General features: G+C 41.8%; 1 protein-coding gene across 8 annotated transcripts in view; it reads right to left on the reverse strand.

Moving 5' to 3' along the window:
• Nucleotides 1-6,172: 6,172 nt before the first annotated feature.
• The window catches only part of FHIT (fragile histidine triad diadenosine triphosphatase), a 1,364,996-nt gene continuing 1,350,673 nt past the window's right edge, over nucleotides 6,173-20,495 (reverse strand). For all 8 annotated transcript variants that reach the window (XM_019728377.3, XM_074313199.2, XM_019728375.3 and 5 more), the window contains one exon: nucleotides 6,173-6,479. The gene's annotated coding sequence lies outside the window, so the exon portion shown is untranslated. The remainder of the gene's footprint in view (nucleotides 6,480-20,495) is intronic.

Genomic DNA, 20,495 nt, shown 5'->3' on the forward strand with positions numbered 1-20,495 from the left:
CTTTTCCATTTGCTATAGTAGTTTTACATTTCCGTGAATAAATATAAAATGAGAGTTTGGTAAATGAAATATATATCGAGTAAATAACAGGCATTATGTAGAGATGGCGAAAGTGTTGAAGGCTGGGAAGAACTAAGTTTGAGGAAAGTACTCAGGCAAGTGACATGTCTTCCCTTACTTCTAGGGAGGAGCCACCTTCTAATGAATCCAGATGGCTCGATATATTTGTTTCTGAGAGTCTTCATGAATACACAAAGCCAAACTCTGCAGAGAGATAGAGAGATGATGGTGGGGATATTTTAGCTTGTAAGTCTTTGGTTAGGAGTGAAAGAGCCCCAGCAGGCTGTTTCCCCAGGAGAAAGAAAGGTCGGGATGGCAGGGCCGTGGGCTTCAGAGTTTGGTCAGCTTGAGTTTGCATCTCAGCCAAGAAAGTGTCATCATAGATTCTGGATTTACATCATCTGGGTTCAAATCCACCTCTGACACTTGTTAACTGGATAACTAGAGGCAAGTTGTACATCCTTATGCTGCAATTTTCCTATCTGTAAAGTGGGATAATAATAGACCTTACTCATAGAGTTGTTGTGAAGATTGGTTGAGCTTGCAGTACTGAGAAAAACTGCCTAGGGCATAATCTCACAGTAGGTGCTCCATAAATGTTAGGTGCTATTATTAGTGTCCTCATTATCATCACCACCACCTTGGGTGACATCTTCTGTGAGCCTCGTTTTCCTTATTTGTAAAATCAGGAGAGTACAAGCTTCACCAAAAGGTCACTGGTACGTGGCTGACAGACAACAATCAGTGCATGCTCCCTGCCATCCCCTTCTCCTGAAAATGTGACCCTGAAAGCTGATACAAATTTCCAAAGCTATAGGTATATGGTTTTTGTACATTACTTAAATTTGAATGCATTTTAAATGATTTGCAGCTATAGCAGGGGCAAGCTCCATTTCCCTCAAAATAGAAACAGTGAAGTCTTAAGTACCATCCGATCTCACTTACATGTGGTATCTAAAAACAAAACAAAACCAAGCTCATAGATATAGAGAACAGATTGGTCATTGCAGGAGGTGGGGGGCGTAGGGATGAACAAATGGGTGAAGGAGGTCAAAAGGTACAAACTTCCAGTTATAAATAAGTCATGGAAATACAATGCACAGCATGGTGACTATAGTTAGTGACACTGTATTGCATATTGGAAAGTTGCTACAACAGTAAATCTTAAAAATTCTTATCACAAGAAAAAAAATCTTGTAACTATGTATGGTGATGGATATTAACTAGACTTATTGTAATATATTTCACAATATATACAAATATTGAATCATTATGTCATACACCCAAAACTAATATAATATTGTATGTCAATTATATCTCAATATTTAAAAAAAATAAGAAGAAAAAAATACAGATCTTTGGCAGCTAAGCCCAATTTTAAACCCATGTTTCTTCTCTTGGCTGAAGTTAGCACCATTTTATTAAGTTGGTAGTGAGCTGTAGCTGTCCTACTTTTCCTTTGTTCATCTGCGATCGATCTAAAGTAATCACTTAATTAGCCCCGGCAAGAAGTCGTCTTCAGTGTTAAATAACTCTAAAAATCTACTGGAGATGCTTGAGTGGCCCGATTGGAATTAACTTGCAGTTCATTACCTGTAGACTAAGATATGTTACTTGTAAGGCCTGAAAAACAAGCTGTATGCTGCATGGAGAACACGTTCTTTTCCCTTGTAGGGAAAAAAAAACCAAACAAAAAGCATCCCTTTAGGCCTTGGTTTTCAAGTGTAGGTCCCATATCAGCGTTGTCTGGGAACGTGTCAGGTCCCACTCTGGGTGTACTGAATCAGAAACTGGAGGTGGGGCCTTGCAATGAGTTTTAACAAGCCCTTCTGGTGGTACTGCTGGGGCACCACTGCTTTAGGCTGTCTCTCAAGGTCATAGACTTGTTTTTGTGAGCCTGCCTTCAGGTAGAGAGAAGAAAAAGCAGAAAGGAGGAAAAAGGGGAGGGATGGGAAAGAAAATCATGAAGGTGGTGATGAGGCCCGAGCGAGCTGGGTGGGAAGTCTGTTTGCTGAAGTGCGGCTGTGACCAGCAGTATGGGACTCCTTTGGAATCTGGGGGCATTATTCCAGATCCTTCCTTGAGAAGAACATGGGAGAGGAACACGTGCACCAGGGTGATGAGCCTGAATGCTCAGAGAGGGACCAAAATGCCTCTCTGTTGTTGAAAAGTGAGAGGACAGTGGGGCATTTGCTCGGTGAAATACAGAGTACAGGAAACCATAATCGTTCTCAGACAGCCCGCCCCGTCTCCCAGGATGTACACACAGAGGGTACTTAGTAAATCCTCATTGAATTGACAAACATTGAACCTTCGAGGCCTAGATTGAGTTTTCTCAGCTGAATTTGATCTGGCGAGAGTAGGTGTGTTTATTGGGCTCAGTCTGTAAAGAAAACCAAGAGTTAACCCATAGGGCATCTACTGTTGTCTCTTGTCCTGCCTTCTGAGAGATGGCTTGGCTTAGGGGAGAGAGCCCCTGGCTTTCGTACACAGACAGTAATAGTGTGTGACCGTAAGCAAGTTACAAACTCTCCCAAGTTCCGTTTCCTCATCTACAGAAAGAGGATACTAGTTACGTCCAGCTATTTTTGTTCAGCATTGTAGCACCGGCACCTAGTACACACGATACTTGGCACTCAATAGGTGTTGAGTACATATTTGCTAAATACTTATTAAGTAAATATTAGGAAAGGGAAGAGAGAAAGAAAAGAAGGAAAATTGGTTGCTTTTTTGTGAGGCTTTATGAAACAATGCTTTGAAAATGCCTGGCATAATGTCTGGTACATAGATATTCCATAAGTAGTATCTGTCATGATGAAGAGGAGAAGAAGAAAGAGGAGAATGATATTAATTAATAATGGATTCAGAAAAAAGCCTCGTAGGTGCCTAGAGTAGGGTGTATATTCTTGCTGATACCAACACTGCTTTTCCTGTCCCCCTTCCCTCTGCAGTCCAGTTATTCCACTTTCCCAGCTGGGACCGCCTTACTTTTGGCTGCCAAGCTCATAGCCTTCTGGTTCTATGCATAGTAGGAGATTTAAGATGCTTTCAGAACTGAAATGAACGGCAAGTGTGTAAGTGTGTGCTTGAGGGTTGTTGTTGTTGGTTGTTCCCAGTAGGATTCACCCATTTTCAATGCTATAATTAAGTAATTACATGTTAATTATTTTATGTTATTTTATTTCTAGGATAGGTAATCGTTAACCTTTTAGATAGCCCATTTGCCTCACAGTCACAGTAAGCAGTTTTAGTAATAAGCTTCCCATTTGTTATTAAGTTACAGGAATGCCATTAGTTGCCTTCATTTACATGATTTAAGGGATGCTTTCACCTTGAGAATGTTTGGATATTCCTTGCCTTTCCTTAACTATCTCTCCCGCTTTCCTTTTGAAAATCAGTACAAACAACCAACTTGCTAGCTCAATAGACAGTTCAGGAGAGAAATTGGGAAAGGTATTTATTAAATTTGCTGAGAATCGTTGGTTATCAATTCTTCTCCGAAGACAGCAGGTTTTGGGAATCTTACTTGAGTTGATCCCAAACTCAACTGTTACCAACTTTGTGACCTTGAGCTAGTTGTCTAACTTTTCTGAGCCTAAATTTCCATACGTATTATATAGGGATCTTGTATGGATTTAATAACATTTGCAAATGTACCTAAAATAAATATACAACAAAAGTTCATTTCCTTCTTTTGTCAGCATGTTGGGCGGGTATACTCAAAAGAAGCAGACCAGTAGAAGAAGTAGGTCCAGACCTTAGTTTCAAGTTTGGATTGATGGCAGAGGTTTCTACTCAATGAGACACACTCAATTCTTCTCACCATCTGAAAGAATTGAAGGGGCTTGAGAAGTATTGTTCTATAACTTTGGGTCAACTGTGATGATGATAACCACGGGAAAAGATTCCTTCAAGCTCCTTGCCAAAAATAGAATATCATTTTCCTCTACCTTTTGTACTTTGATTGTGGGTGGAACAATAAAGGTAAGGGATGGGCCTAGAGTTTGAAAAGGAAGCAGACAAAGATAAATAGAAGACATCTTCCTTGAGAATGTTGTCAATTGAGAGAGGGACCCCTGTGCTGTTTTTGTGTGAGAAGCACAACAGTGGAAATGGACTCCCATACATACATCCGGTTATTTATTGTTTACCCCAAAATTAGCAACTCTCTAGCTCTCGAGCCAAACAGAAACAACCCAGTAGGTATTTCTGCTCAAGAAGAAATCAGAAAGAAAAAGAAGGCGATTGCTAGGGACATTGTTCTGACTTCCACACTGTTCTTCATTGCCTTTTGTATTTTCTCAGTGCAGGCCAGACCCACTTTAGCAAAAGGAGTAATAGTTGGTTTTTCCCATATCGGTATCAGGAGGCTTTGTTAGTTCTTACATCTTCTAAAAGGAGCCGTAAACTGTCCTTGTTGAGTCATCATGCCTTCCCGCTAAGCATGGGCTCCTGGCGCTGTCATGGAGTAGAGTTTCAGGGCTGGCCTTCTGTACCCACAGCCCCAAATCGTGGTAGAGTGATAGGAAGAGACTGAAATGAAGAAAGTGATGGGTGCACAGGCAGAAATGAGGCTCCTGTAGGGTTTTCATTGTATAGACAAAATGTAAATAAAATTGCAGTAGGCTTGCAGTATGACTCAACTCACTATATCCTCAGGGACTGTTTATTTACTTCTTTGATTGAAAGCCAATGAGTAACATCTGGAATTAGCCCCTGAGGCAGGGGCCAGGCATTCTGGTGACATTTGCTATTAAAACTGAGATGGGATCATGTTTGACCTGGTTCACAAATCAGCAACCCTCAAGCAAGGCGAAGGTACCAGTACTTGCCATCCTCCCGCACTGGCATTTTGTCTTCTGAGCAAGCCCTGTTCAGCTAAGAAAGAAGCATCTCAGACTAGATTCGGGAACCAGAGAGCTTCCCAGTCTCAAGAAGGCATCACCCGTCATTATCAGTAAAGAGGGTGTGGACAAAAACGTAAGAACATTTGAAATGAGATGTGATTTAATCATATTCAGTCTACTAACTTACACTGGATCAGAAACAGTTGAAGTCCAAATGTCCTAAGTAGTGGGTTGAATAGCACTCCCCCCAACCTCTCCACCCCCCAAAAAGATATGCCCATATCAAATCCTGGAACCTATACATGGTATCTTATTTTGTAAAAGGGCCTCTGTAGGTGTGTTTCAGTCAAGAATATTAAGATTTTGAGGAGTTCGTTCTGGATGATCTAAGTGAGCCCTGAATCCAATGACAAGTGTCTTTATGAGAGATAAACTGAGGGGAGACACACAGAGGTGGGGGATGTAAAGGCAGATCAGAGACACAAAGGCTGCCACAGACTGCCAGCAGCCACCAGCAGCCAGGAGAGATTGCCTCAGAGCTGCTGGAGGGGGCATGGCCTTGCTGGATTTTGGATTTCTGGACTCCAGAACTTGGAGAGCACACATTTCTGTTGTTTTCAGCCCCCCAGTTCGCAGTCATTAATTAGCAGTTACAGGAAACTCACACACCACATGTTGGTGATGGTGTTTGGGGTCGGGGAATAGCTCATAAGCCCAATTCAAGGAGGCTGTGAAAAAGAAAATTCTGCTTTTGGTTCTTTGTAGCAGTGCTATTCATGTGTTTTATTTTTCTCTGTAAACTCTAACATCCCCTCCCCTTTTATGAATATACTTGAGGAAAGAAAGGGCCTAATTCTGCCTCCCCCCCTTAAAGAAATTGATTATTATGGGCAAGAGATGTGTTTCCTAAGACAACACTGACAGCTTTTCCACTCTCTTTCCTTGCATTCCTGCCACTCACACAGCCCAGCCTGAGGTCTGATCACCACATTACGTGTTTAGTAGTTTCCAGAAGCTTATTTTGCCATCTTAAGCTCTTTCATCTCTGCCTCTCTGTACCCAAGACAGGAGAGGATATGACCAAGTGAAGGTTGTACATTTCTTGTTCTGGTATCTTACCTACCAGAATGGAAACTCTCTAAATCTTATCTCAGCCTTAACAAACCTTGGGTTTTCAGGAATCACAGTCGTTCCAAGAGATGGACTTCCCTGGTTGTATCTTTCAAAGGCCCCGAAATGTCCATTTTTAGTCAACACACAAGATAAATATTTTAACTGCTACTTTATTTCCATCCAGGCCAAGGGACAATTTACAAAGGGCTGTATTCTAAGTACATAGATGAGGAAATGTGGAAGTGCGGCAGGTGCAGTTGTTTTGAAGTTAGCCTGTCAGTCATCATGATTGTAACATAACCCCGTTGGCGTCCACAAGTGTAATAAAATGCTTTGAAAAGGTTGCAGAATTGTAGGATGTAATAAAGTCTGCTTAGCTTCATTTTCAATGCCGCAGAGTCCTGGGAGAACGAGGCCCATTTCCTTATGCCTTGGGATTTGTTTGAGTTACTTTCGTGCCTGGAAATGACAGAACATAAAAACAGACGTTTAAGTTAGAACACATAGCATTTTTTGAGTCATGGCAGTAAATAAAATGTAAGTTTGCTTACTACTAATCTGTTTGATTGTCATTAACATTATGTAAGAAGCCATATGGTTGTGGGCAGATTATGTGAAATGGGGGGTTCCAATCCTATTAATGCCTATACCCTCTGGAACCCCACATTTTTCAATGGCTTGTGCCCACAGCCCAGACCCCAGAGATCAGCTGCCTGGTCTCTTAAGAGTATATTTCATGGACACAAAGCTTTAATACAAATGAAGCCAATTTAGACCTTTAGTAACGAAGTAAGGATAGATTCTCAAACATAGCCATTATCAGAATTACCTGGTGAGCTTGTTAAAATCACAGATTTCTCGAGTCTCTCCTCCACATGCTGACTGAGCACATCTGCAGAGAGGCTCAGGAATCTGTGCTTCTTCACAAGTTCTCCATGTGAGTCCCAGGTTCTCAGCCCCTGAGTTTTGGGAATGACTGAGCTAGTGTGTAGCAGGCTGCATCAGCTTTGCTTCAAAGCCAAGTCATCTGAAGGTTGAGGCCAGGCCTCAAACAAATCATTTCTACTCATAAATAGGAAAGGGAGTGATGGTAGTGGTGGTGGTAGTGGTGGTGGCAGCGGTGGCGGTGGTGGTACAGGACAGTTAATGTTATTTGGGAGGATAATTCCTAAATCACAGGGATACATTTCATAGCTCTGATACCTCCCCTTCCCCCAAAGGAGAACCTTTCTTCTGGGCCTTGATCATTGGTATCAGGAAAGTGAGTGTGGTCGGAACCTGGACTAGCAGGGGCTACTAGCTTGGAGGACATTGGAAAGGGCAGAGGGTTATGGGAAAGAAAATTCAATAGGCGGGGAAGAAAGATGAGGAATTCATAGGCTAGATTTCATAACATTTGGGGAAGATTGACAGAAAGGGTGCTAGGAGATGTTTGGGGTAGCTGCCATGGGTGTAATAAGATTTTGTGTTCTTGGGGAGCATAAGTGGACTTTCCCTTCAGTGTTTTCAAGGAATTTCAGTAGTTTAAATTGCTTTTCACTTATTGTTCACTGTTTGTGGCTTTGAGTGCAACACTACAACACAAACCTGGGAGGATGAGGGGCAAAGACCCAGCCTCCCGCCAGTTCCAGTGTGTAGTTCAAGGATATCCCTATATGGGTCCATTCAACCCACCTGGGTGAAGACACACAGGCACACATTTCAGCTTCTGACACATGGAGGGACTTTTCAGTGAATCTGGCACTACCCTTTTTCTGCAAGTTCAGAATAAAGTCGGAGAGCAAAGGGCAGACAGGTCATCCCTTTGGAATAGATCTGGTCCCTTCTGGGATCTAGACCATGAACGCTGACTCACTTCTGCTTCAGCCTTCACATCTGAGCTTGGAATCCAACAGGCCACCTGGTGTCTGCAAGTGAGGGGTGGAGGGTAGGGTGTATGCACCAGTCACCTTGCGCTGCTTGGAGAAGGGGGCCTGTCTCATTCCTGTATGACACTGGGGCCACCCCCTATTGTGCCCAGCACCACCCTTCTTGTCTGGACATACAGGGCGTCTCCCCGTCATTCATCACTGCCCTTGTCCTTGAGCAATTATTAACTTTGAGTCAGAGACACCTGTGCAGGCCTGAAAATGGATGTGTCCTTTCTTTGCCTCCGCCTCGCCTGTCTAGGGCAGATTTATGTCCCTCGGAGAAGTTTCCTTCGGTTTTATTTTTGGTCATTTGAACGCGGTGGCCCCGTGTTATTTCCCACACCTGCCCTTCCCGACCCCAGCCCTGTAATTTCTGAATGTCCGAGGGAGCTTCTCCCCCTACCTGAGCAGGCTTTCTGTCAGTCTATTGCAAGGCTTCCGCAACCCATCCCTCACACAGCTGAGATAGCCACACTGGCACCCTAGCTTCGTAAGTCTCTGTCTCCAGCCATTTCTTTTCTCCAGCTAGCCTGGAAGCTTGTGGGAAGCAGAGTTGGTTTTTCCTGCCAGAGTGCAGTGAGTGAACATGTTGGGCTTTGAGAAGACTTGAGCTTGAAGTTCAGCCTCGTCATTTACTGGCTGTGCATGTGTGTCTCTAGGCAATGTGGAAACATATACTGTTGGGGCTGTGGAGAGAACTGGGTTAATGCAGGAAAGCACTTAGAGCAATGCTTTGTAAGTGCTCACTGACGTTATTGTCATTAGAATTATTTATTCTCTGTACTGCACTGCCAGTCAGGAACTGGCAGGCGAGAGTCCCATGTGTCAAAGCAAGTGCAGGTAAGTACTTAGGTACCCAGGAGAGATGCGGCCTCATTATCAGAGAGGGAGCCTCTGGGCAATGTGCTTATCTTCCCATCTGCTGATTGGATTTCACAAGCTATGTGCCTTTCTTCATGTGTCTAGTTTCCATCCATATCACCTCTAGACAGGAGTGTTTGCAATGCTATCTGGGCAGATCAACAAATGTATTTATTGACCTGTGAGTAAGGCTTGGAGCAGGGTGCAAAGAAGTGAGTGATGATATTCTCAAGGTGCTCCCAACCCATTTGAGGAAACACCTGGCATGAGGTGAGACAAGGTGCCAGGTGGGCAGTCCAGAAAATGTCTGCTTTTGGACACAGAGAACAGAGAGCAGGAGCCCAGGATGCCTGAAGGTTGACTGGTCCCCATGAATATATGCTCTTCAAATATTTCCAAGTTCCTAATAAATATAGTGGCAGATGCAGGGAAAGTCCCCTCCTTCTGCAAGGCCAGGTTTGAGAATTCACAGATCGTATGAAGTTCATTATCAAGGGTTTGGTTTACAGAGTAGGGAAAGGGAGCAGAAAGGAAGCTCCATTGCTCTGAATGGTAAAGAGATTTTTGGAGAGCGGAGCTTTGAATTTGGAAGGAAAATAAACATGTCTAATGGGGAAGTTCAGACAGTTTTTAAGTATGGTTTGCTGCATGGTATGGACTGTGACCTTCTCATCCCTCTCTCTGTGAAACCTTCAGGAAAGTCTTTGAAGTCGAATTGCATTTTGTTGTCATAACTTAGCTAGCACAGCCTGAAAGCAGAGATACTGAAAAGATCCCAACTGGGATACGAACGAACAGAACCACCTTGACTTCCGGAACATGCAGGCACCAGTCGGTGTCACAAAGCCTGTCTCCACAAAAAAATGGGGCAGAGTCACATGTTTTCAACAGATCCAACCACCCTCTGCATGCATTCAAGGCAACATCTTTTTACTAAGAGGGTAAATGGAGGCGAGACTCCTGCCCCTTCCTCCATCCTCCTACACACCGGTAGGCCCAGAGACAGAGGGGCTCTTCTGCTTTGGAGCTAAGAAAACAGATCCATTCTAGCTTCAGTAGGTGAACCTGGGTGGGAGCTCGCCACAGTCAGTCTAACTTGATAGAGTGTAAAAGGCAGATTTGGGACCCCTGGAAACTCAGCAGGCCTTCCTTCTGTTTCCCTAAGGTAGTGTTCTCAACCTGGCTGCTCATTGGATTGGACTGGGGGCATTGCAGAAAGGCCCTGCCTTCACCCCACCCCCGGAGATCTGACTGGTCCGGGGTACAGCCTGGGCCCCTGGGGGGGATCACTGAGTGTGATGGCGAGGTGCTCCAAGCCTGTCTCCTGGGTCCAGTTCCAAAGTGTGCTCCCCATAAATGCTCCAAATGCCCCAGAGTGGCTCAGATGCTGGAGATTTCAGGTGCAAATATTCAGCTTAGCAGAGCCACACACACAGGACAAGCGTTGCCCTTCAAAGGTAGTGAGTCTTGCCCATGAGGAGGACTAAAATGACCAGGGCTGACAGAGAAATGGGTTTAGAACCAAGTAACCACATTCCCCAGCATAACATAAAAGTCCTGTGTAACAGCTCTCTTCTTGTAAAAGTCACTCTTACTTCCTGGCGGGCTAGAGGAAGACAGCCATAGAGAGTCATTCTGCTCACACCGAGAACAAGGTGAGCAATTATCTAAGGGCAGGCCCCCCTGACCTCTGCTTTTCAGATTTTTTTAAATAAACTGGAATCAGAAATTGGGCTACAAAAGCCGTTGCTGGCACTCTCTTACAGAAAGTGGGTAAAGGCGAACATACCGTGGGGGTGGGGGGGAGGGACTGGCATGGATCCGAGCCCTCTGATTAGTTCCTCCGTGGCAATGCAATTCCCCTTCTATCTGGAGACAGGAGGGGTTATCCCAAGTGCAGTTGCCAGAAACGCCGCACCATGAGGCTGGACTTCAGAGAGCAGGGCAACTTCCCAGCAAGTTTTCTGACTCACAACTATTCCTCTGTGACATGTCGCACATGTTGACTAATAACACAGCTTCATGCGATGGGACAGGGTTAATTAACTTCCTGTTGCACAGGGTCCGTTTCCCAGTCCCGTGAGTCTGTGTCCTTGAGAGCACAGAAAGCAGCTCCAGCACCCTGTGACAAGCTGCCTTAGGAGGGAAGATGCAGCGAGGCTGGGGCCCGCCCCACGGCTGCCCTTTACAGAGTGCCCACCCACTTAGCGCTGTGTTCTCCTCGAAGGACTAAATCAAACACGAAGAACAGCAAACATGCAAGAAAGATGATGGCCAAGCTGGTATCTGTGAGTCACTAACCACGCGGCACAGGGCTTGTCACCTTTATCCCATGGGGTCTGGCAGATGCAGCTGCATAGGTGGTGGGAGGAAGGAGGCAGAGCAGGGTGAACCCACCCCTGGAAGGCTCCTTCTCCTCCTTGCTCGGGCTGGTGCCTTCTGCCCACTTGAACCCAGGAAGTCTTCTGTTTCCCGTGTTGGCTCCCTGTATATCCGCTTCTGTGCCTAGCGAGGACTCTCCCAGAAAGTTTTTCTCATTCTGGTGGAGCTTATGAAGAACAGGCTTTATTTGTCTCTAAATCTTCAGCTGATATTAGTTTTACCCGAGACTCAGTCGAAATGAAAAAGGATTACTTTATATTTACTTGCGCCTTTCATGAGAGAAACTAATTTTGAGAAAGAAAGTCTCTCCAATGTGAAACACTTTCCCTTCCTTCAAGCCCTCCAAAGGGCCAAAGGAAAGCTAAAAGGCGTGAGCGCTTTGTCATTTACTTTGTCTGACAGCTTCTTCTTACTGTGCTTTTGGGAGTGACCTTCCCCTCGCATGTCCCTTCACTCTCCTGCTCACACCCATTATAATAGAATTTTAGAGCCAAGCATGGAGCAGGCTACCTTTGATAATTAATGGCTCTGAGAGTTTGCTGAGTGTGTTATTTAATTAATGACACTTGTGTTTGGAGTGTGTACTACTCTGTAGTTGAATAAAAAGTGCATTTGCTGAGGGATTATAGACAAATACTCAAGGATCGGCACATTGAGAATTTGTTGGGGTTCAGCACATTTAACAGGCTAACAGGGTGATAATAATTTTTCCTTGCTGCCGTTTAAAAGGTACTGAAGTTGATATAGCTCTGTTCTTTTGCCTTGTATGTGAGCTTGGATTACAATTAAAAAAAAAAAAAAAATCCTTAGGCTAATGGATAAAAGTCTGTGACCCAGAGCAAGGCCTTCCATCAAAAACAAAAAGATGAAATCTTGAATGCTACATTTTGAGCAGGAAATTGATGCTCAAATAAGTTATGGTTTACTTCAGTTACTGACAAATAGGCTAACCTGAATTACGTTCAAGTTCTACTTGGGACCAGTAGATCATGGGTTGAAAACTGCAAGAAAACGCAGTTAAAGGCTGTTAGGAACAGAGAGGGATTCACATCAGCCAGTTTGTCCTGAGATTCTGGTTCTTAGAACGAATCGTAGATTGTGGAAAAAAAAAAACACCACAAAGATGAAGATATCCATACATGGGCATCCACAGTCATCTAGGTGAAATTTCTGTGGACCTCTCCCAGCGTGTATCTGGATAGAGACTGCAAATGCAAAGGTCCAGTTTTAAGCTTGCATTGTCACTGCGTGAGCCTGGACGAGTTACATCCACTTTCTGGACCACAGTGTCTCCCTTTGTAAAACAATAGGTTAAAATATAAGCTCTTTAAACTTCCTTCCAGCCCAAAGATGCTCAGAGTCTCAGGTTCTTCTTAGTAGGGACATGAAAGCTGCCGGTCACACTGATAGGAGAGAAAGCTCATTGCTCACTTTTGGGATTTGAGGGATATTTTTCCCAGAAATGGATCCCTGTGGATATGTAGAGCCATATAAACGTGTCCTGCAAGAGGGCTAGTGGCTCACCTGTTTCCAAAGCTCAGCCAGATGGTCCAGGAGACAAGCACTCAGCCAGAGTCCTGCCATCCCCCCTCTCCCACTCATGGCAGACAGTAGAAATAGAGGCACTGGCTCAGAAGGCTAAACTGGAGTAAGGAGAGGGGCCCCAAAGGCTCATTCATTCATTCACTCACTTAGCAAGGGTTTTTGAGCACCCATGATATACCAGAAGGTGTTCTAAGTGCTTGAGACATTCTTTTTGCTGGGTGGGAAGGAAAAGCCATCTGTGCAAAGCACCTATCAGCCAGCTCTTATGCTGCGGTTTATAGTCTTACTTAAGGAAATCTGATTGTCTTCCCTTCTGCCCCATGAGGTAGATTTCATAACCTCAGTTCACAGCTAGGAAAAGCTCACATAATTAGTAAGTACAGCATTGTAACCGGATCTGCTTAATTATCGAGATCCATCCACCTCTTTCCACCGTTGCACTGTCCAATATGGCAGCCACTAACCACATATAGCTAATGAACCCTAACAAGGGTGACGAGTCTGAACTGAGACGTGCTGAAAGTGCACAATACCCACTGCGTTTCAAAGATTTACTCTAAAAAAAGAATGTAAAATATCTCCGTAATGTTTTATATTTATATATTTATATTACATTTTTTTTTATATTACAAGGATATTGAAATGACAGTATTTGGATATATTATGTTAAAAACACAGTATTAACGTTACTTTATTTTGTCCTTAGTGGATCTATTAGAAAATGTAAAATGACGCGTGGCTGACATTCTGTTCCTATTGGACAGTGTCGCTCTGGGACAATATCCTGGGGCCCAGGCTATGGAGTGAGCACAGAAGAAGCGGGCCTGAGTTGTGGGGGTGTTTCTACGAATGTCTGAAGAGTTAATTTAATATTGAAGTGTCTGCGCTCTGGGTTCCAGTTAGGCCCGTGACATATTTGCTCTGTAATCTTGATCATGTTACTTTGCCTATCTGCCTCAGTTTCATCACCTGCAAAATGGGAAAATATGGGTACCTACCCCACAGAGTTGTTACGAAGATTAAATATAAGTAAAGCACTTAGCATAGCACCTGGCCCAGAGAAAGGTCTAAACTAAAGAGATATCAATTATGGTCACACATTCATTCATTCAGCAAGAGTTTTTGAGCACCCATGATATACCAGAAGGTGTTCTAAGTGCTAGAAACAATGGCCCTGTCCCCGGACACTTACTTGGAGGATACAGACATCATATGATATGATGATAGATGATGGTGAACACTCTGAAGAAAAATAAGACGAGTGTAAGGGACAGAAGGAACCAGGGACACTACTTGAGATTGCCTTTCTGAACAGGTAATATTGAGTCAAATACTGAATGGAAGGAGGAAAGGAGATCATTCCAGGTGCGGGGAACAAGAAGTGCCAGGGCCCGAGGTGGGGGCTGTCTGAAGTGATATAACAGCAAGCAAGCAGGGAGACTGCAAGTGGGGGTGTGATGGGGAGACTCAGGGGAGGTGAGTCTAGATTATGTCTTAGTCCTGTAGTGTGAGTTATGAGACTTCATGTGAGTCGGCCCTGGCAGGCTCTCCAAAGTATGGACGAGGGACATGATCTGGCTTCCCATTTAAAAGGATCATACTTTTAGCACATTCCTTATTTTAATATATTCATTCTGTTGTACAACCTTTGGTGAGTTTGAGGGTATAGATATGTATTTCAAGATACATAGTCAACAGTTGACTATGATATTCTATATAAAGAAGTTGTGTTTTTAACTGCAGTGTCGTGAAAGCTTACTGAGAACGAGGAGAGTTCTTAGGTTTTGCTTAAAATACTTTTTCTTTTAAATGTTTGTACTACTTTTCCTTTCCATTGAGTCTTTTTTTTTTTTTTTTTTTTTAAAAGGATTCAATGAATTAGAACAGACTGTACACAAGATCTTACACCTTAAAAGAAAAAACTGCCTCGATAGAAAACAGATCCTTGAGTAGAGAGTAATAAAGCAGAACTTTGAAAGGGGTGTTGAAAGGGGTGTCAAAGATAAATGCTGATTTACTGCATTAGGTGTATTCCTGTTCCAAATTGATAACTGGATTCTGCAGGAGTCACCAGAGAGACTGGATAAGAGAGAGGGCCGAGTTCTCAGAGCAGCCAGAGCCCGGTCCTGCCGAGACTGGCCTTCTGCTGTGAGAAAGCTTCCCTTTTCTATAGCCACAAATGTGCCTTATCATTTCCAGTTAAAAAATGATTCAAGCAATGTCATGTGCTTTCACTTCTTCAAAGCGATACCACACCATCAGTTTGTAGCTTAGAATGCCTACAGCTCTGAAGTTTTTGTGGGTCTCGCTGGAACAGGATATAGAGCATTAGCAGGGGAAAGTTGCTAAGAACACTTAATTGCATTCAAAGCCATTTTTGCCTGTCTTAAAGGAATGAAAATGATCTGCCGGTTCTTATTGACCTTCTTGACCTAAAGATATCTGCTGGCGGAAAGGGAATCCTCCATTGGGTTCTTTTAATGCTTTAATTGTTACATGATCTATCATCTTACACACTGACTCGGACTCTTTGAAAAATCTCTTAAATACACATTAAAATTGATTGCTAATCTCAGAGTGGCTCCGAGAGGGCATTAATTATGTGTGGGCATGGGGGTGGGAGGGCATTAGATCAACTTGACACAAAGTCAACTACTTTATGGTGGAATAAGGTAGAGGAATCAGTTTGGTTACAGGTGCAGTTGACTTTGTACTGCCAACTTGCACAGACTCGATTACATGCTTGCTTGTTCTTGAATCAGGCTATCACTTCAGATACCCCGTCGGGTCCTCTAGAGTAGAGATGGACTTCACTTACTGTGCTTCAGGCAGTGTTTGGCTCAAAGTGGGACTTCAGCAAATAGCTGGGGATTGAGTTCTAGAACCTCAAGGTTAAAAATGTCCTCCAACAGGCAAGCAGTCTATATCCCTGTTGTAGCCAGGACTCTGGATGGCAAGTAAGGAAACCCCATTTCAAATGAGCCTCTGAAGAAAAGTGACTTAACCGTGAAGAATAGGGTAGACATAAGAATTTACCCCCTCTTTTTACTTTTGTCTCCCTTTACTGTGCTTCTCCTGCATCAGACTTCTCCAAATGATGGGCCGGGTGACTGCCAGGAGCCGCAAGTCTACATCGCTCCTTCAAGGGCTTTTCTCTTTCTGTCCATACACCAAATGGTGGGAAAGAGCTGTCATTGCTTGAGCTGGGGTCGCATGCCCAGAATTGTGGCCTTGGGATGGGATTGGCAGTTCCAAGTTAAAATGTCTGCTACAGCCTATCCTTTTTTCTGCTTGAATCTCTTGACAATCTTCTAAGTGTTCTGAAATTCAAGAGCTAATTGTAGAGTCTTGATGAACACCCCCTATCTCCAGAGGAAGCCCCAACTGAAAGATGTTTAATGTGGAACCCTTGGAAGTCCCAAAAATGCAACATCCAATCCATTATGGCGAAGGTTGATTAGCCATGAGTCACTCCTGTTCCTCAAATGCAGTTTTAGCTTTCAGGCAAATATTCAGTCCCTAACTGTTGTGGCATATGGAAACAAAGGAGAGTGCTATCTCTTGAGCAGGGAGGTTGTGACAAGTGGGTAAAGTGATCTTTACAAACTTCCCAGCATGGGACTCACCAATGCTTGGCTCTTTTCCTGAAGTTCATGAGGAAGCAAGTGTCAGCTATATCTTGTATCTCAGCTTTATTGTACAACTCTTCAATTAGCTAGTGTTCAAGCAGTGGATGACATTTCTAAATGGGGACCCACCAATTTTAGTGTAATGTAAATGTGGGCTCCAGAGTCAGACTGCCTGAACTTGACCTTCCATGTATAACCTGAGTGTGCTTGGGCAAATCCCATAGTGACCTTAAGCCTCAGTTTCAACTCTGAAAATTGGGACAATATTAAAGGTTGTTGTGGGGTTTCATTGGAATAAAGCCTGTAAAGTACATGGTATTACTTGCCCATAATAAGCTTTTCATAAGTGGTATCATTAAGAATCATTAATAATGAAGTGTCCCCTCTGAGGTGGTCTCCTACTCATTTCCTGAAATAATAATCTGACTAGTTCCTGTGGCCTCTTAAAGTCAGGGAGGATGACTAAGAGGAGGAGAAGCTACTCTCTGATACTGTAGCAGAGTGTTTGTAAAAGTTATATGCAGCAGTTATCCTTTTTTGTTTAGGCCTGTTGTGGAATAATTGAACATTCAGCCAATAATTAGACTGTGTGTTAAAGTCAATCTCTTCCTTCTTTTCTTTTGTCATTAATTAAAAATTTTTCACTTATATGATTAATTTTTAGTCCTTTTTATGGTAAAACAGACATCCAGGAAAGTACAGAAGCCATATATATATATATATACACACATACATATGTCTTACAGAATTAACATAAAACAGACACAAATTTTGCTACCACCCATGGCCAGGACTAGAACATTCCAGCCCCCTTCCACCCTCCCACCCCAGTTCCCTTCCCAATCATAACCCCCTTTCTGCCACCCCCACAAAAGTAACCACTGGGCTGATTTTATGCTGATTGTTTCCTTGCTTTCTCTTGTAATTTTACCCTCTAAATGAATGTATCTCTCAACAGTATAATTTAGTTTTGCCTGTTTTTTACATGAATGCATGAACTTTACATGAAAGCAATCACACAGTATGTATTCTTTTGTGTGCCTCTGTAGTTCCACTTGATCTTGTCAGTCTTTAAAATGCTGACTATTGTGGTGGGTGTATAGTGATATTTCACTGTGCTTTAAGTTTACATTTCCCTGATGATTAAAAATTATTGGCCATTTCAATACCTATGTTTTTATGAAGTGCCTGTTTAAATCCTTTTATATTTTCTATTGGGTTGATGACTTTTTCTTATTGACCTGTAAGTTTTTTCTTTTTAAGAAAATTATCTTCTGGAATCTGGTCCTTTGTTAGTTATATATGTGTTAAATATCTTCTCCCACTCTGTGTCTTGTCTTTGCTCTCCCTTAATGGTGTCTTTTGGTAACAGAATGTCCTAATTTGAATGTGGTCCATTTTATCATATTTTTCTTATGGTAACATTTTTTGTGTATTTAAAAAAAAGTCTTTCCCTATGGCCACATCATGCAGATATTATCCTATATTATCTTCTAAAAACTTTTTTTGTTTTACACTTCACATTTTAAATCACAATCCACCTGAAATTGACTTTTGCATATGATGTGCATGGATATCCAATTCTCCCAGAACCATTTGTTGAAAAGATTTTCCTTTCCTCACAACTCTGTGATGTTATTTTTTATCATATATGTTCATATATGCCTGGATATGTTTCTGGGCTTTCCATTTTGCCCAATCCGTCTATTTATCCTTGTACTGATACTGGTACCATGCTCTCTTAACTTTTATAGCTTTATAATAATACTAAGCCCTCCTGTGCTTCTATATTGTTCTTTTAATAGTGTCTGGATACATTTCCATAGCCATTTTAAAATCAACTTGTCAATTTTTACACATATACCCACCAAAAAAAGAAAAAAAAGAAAAGAAATACACACACACACACACACACACACGTTTGTATATGGGAATTTAGATCTGAATTGTATGGAATTTACAGGTCAATTTGAGAAGAATTGCTTTTATAAAATTGAGTCATTCATCTCTCCATTTACGTAATTCCTCTTTAATGCCTGTTAATAACATTTTATAGTTTTCTGTCTAGAAGCTTACATTGCTTTATTTTTAGTCATTTGATTTTTGATGTTAACATAAGCTAATTAATTTTGTTCATTTTCTAACTGTTTAGCTGTTGTAGACTGAATGTTTGTGTCCCTGCCCCCCCTCAAAGTTCTGATATTGAAGCCCTAACCCCCAGTGTGAGAGTAACAGGTGGTCTTTGGTGGTAATTAGTTTGGGTGAGGTCATGAGGATAGAGCCCACTGTGGTATTAGTGGCCTTATTAGAAGAAGAGCAAACCAAAGCTCACTCCCTCTCCTCCTTGTGAGGACACAGTGAGAAGGTGACCCTCGACAAGCCAGGAAGAGGGCTCTCATCAGAATCAGACCATACCAGCACCCCGGTCTTGAACTTCCACTCTCCAGAACTGCAAGAAACAAATATCTGTTGTTTAAACCACCCAGTCTATGGTATTTTGTTGGTATTCCAAGCTAAGATAACAGCTGATATAGAGAAATTTAAAATTTAATAGTATTGATCTTATAGTCAGTGGCCTTGATAAGTTTACTAATTAATTCTGGTTGTTTCTTAATAGATTCTTTAGGGTTTTCTGCATACATCATATTGTATAAAAATAATGACAGTTTTATTTCTTTCTTTTTAATCCTTCTAACTTTTATGTATTATTCTTAACTTACTACACTAGCCAGGTCTTTGAGTACATTGTGAAATAGCACTGCTAATGGTGAATATTATTATCTCATTTATAGTCTCAGATGAATACTTTTCAACATTTCACTCTTAAGTATACATTTCCTTCCAGTTCTAGTTTTCCTAGAACTTCTGTATTTGTTAAGTTGGCTATTGGACTTGATCAATATATGTTTTTCTGCATCTACTTAGATGATCCTGTTATTTTCTTCTTAATTATTGTGGTGGAAGACATCACAGATAGCAATGTGAAATCAATGTTTCATTGGTCATACAATCTTTCCCTGAAAATAAAATTAATATAAGACCCAGTCTTATTTTACTATAAGACCGAGTCTTAATTTTTGCTCCAAAAGACGCATTAGAGCTGATGGTCTGGCTAGGTCTTATTTTCAGGGAAATACGGTAATGTATTATCCCTTTTATGGATTGTGCATGCACACACATACATGTAAGTAATCTACCTGTTTGCCTATCTATCTGATATCTTTTAGGATTTTGGCTTCTATTTTTCCATGTATAACTATTCTGTAGATTTCCTTTCTGTTATATTCTTGTCAGGTTTATGTACAACAAATGAGAAGTGGAAGAGGTTCCCCCCCCCCCCCCCCCTTTTCTGGCAGAATTATTTCCATCAGTCATAAGATTCTTCTTAATAATTATTCTATTAATAAGATTAAGATTCTTTTTTCTTTCTTAATTGTGTGGTAGAATTCACCAGTAAAGCTATCTGGGCCTGATGTTTACTTTGTAGGAAGGGTTTTAATTCAAGTTTGATTTCTTTAATAGTTACCAATTATTTATATTTTCATTTTTACTTTGTGTAGTTTGGGCAAAACTATATTTTCTAGACACTTATCAGTTTAATCCCAATTTTCAAATTCGTTGGCTTAACATTTTTCATTATATGTACTCCTTTTTAATGACTGCAGTATCCAGAAAGATGGATAGCACATTAACTTTTAGTTTTACTTTTCTTCCAATAAGTGCCTATAAGTTATAATTAAAAGTAAACTATTTTCTACACATAGCTTTAGTTGCATCCACAAGTTTTAGTTTTCTTCATTCAGTTCAAAATCATTTCCGATTTCATCATTTTTAGAATTCCTTTTGTATGAGTGTATTGGTGATAAATTCTCTCAGCTTTTGTCAGAAAATATGTTTATTTCACCTTCATTCTATAAGACTATGTTAACTGGGTATGGGAATTTAGGTTGGCAGTTATTTTCTTTCAGCTCTTTAGAGATGTCATTCCATGGTCTTCTGATTTTCTTTGTTTTTTTGTTGCTTTTGGTCTAATTACTACTCCTTCGAAAGTAAGTTTTTGTTTGTTTTTCGCTATTAAATCTAGTAACTTACTCTTTGTCTTTGATTTTCTGCAGTTCTGTCATGATGTACCTAAGTGTGGATTCTAC

Source organism: Rhinolophus sinicus, chromosome 5 (assembly GCF_057876585.1).
Source record: "Rhinolophus sinicus isolate RSI-liver-muscle chromosome 5, RSI-T2T, whole genome shotgun sequence".
Lineage (NCBI taxonomy): Eukaryota > Metazoa > Chordata > Mammalia > Chiroptera > Rhinolophidae > Rhinolophus > Rhinolophus sinicus.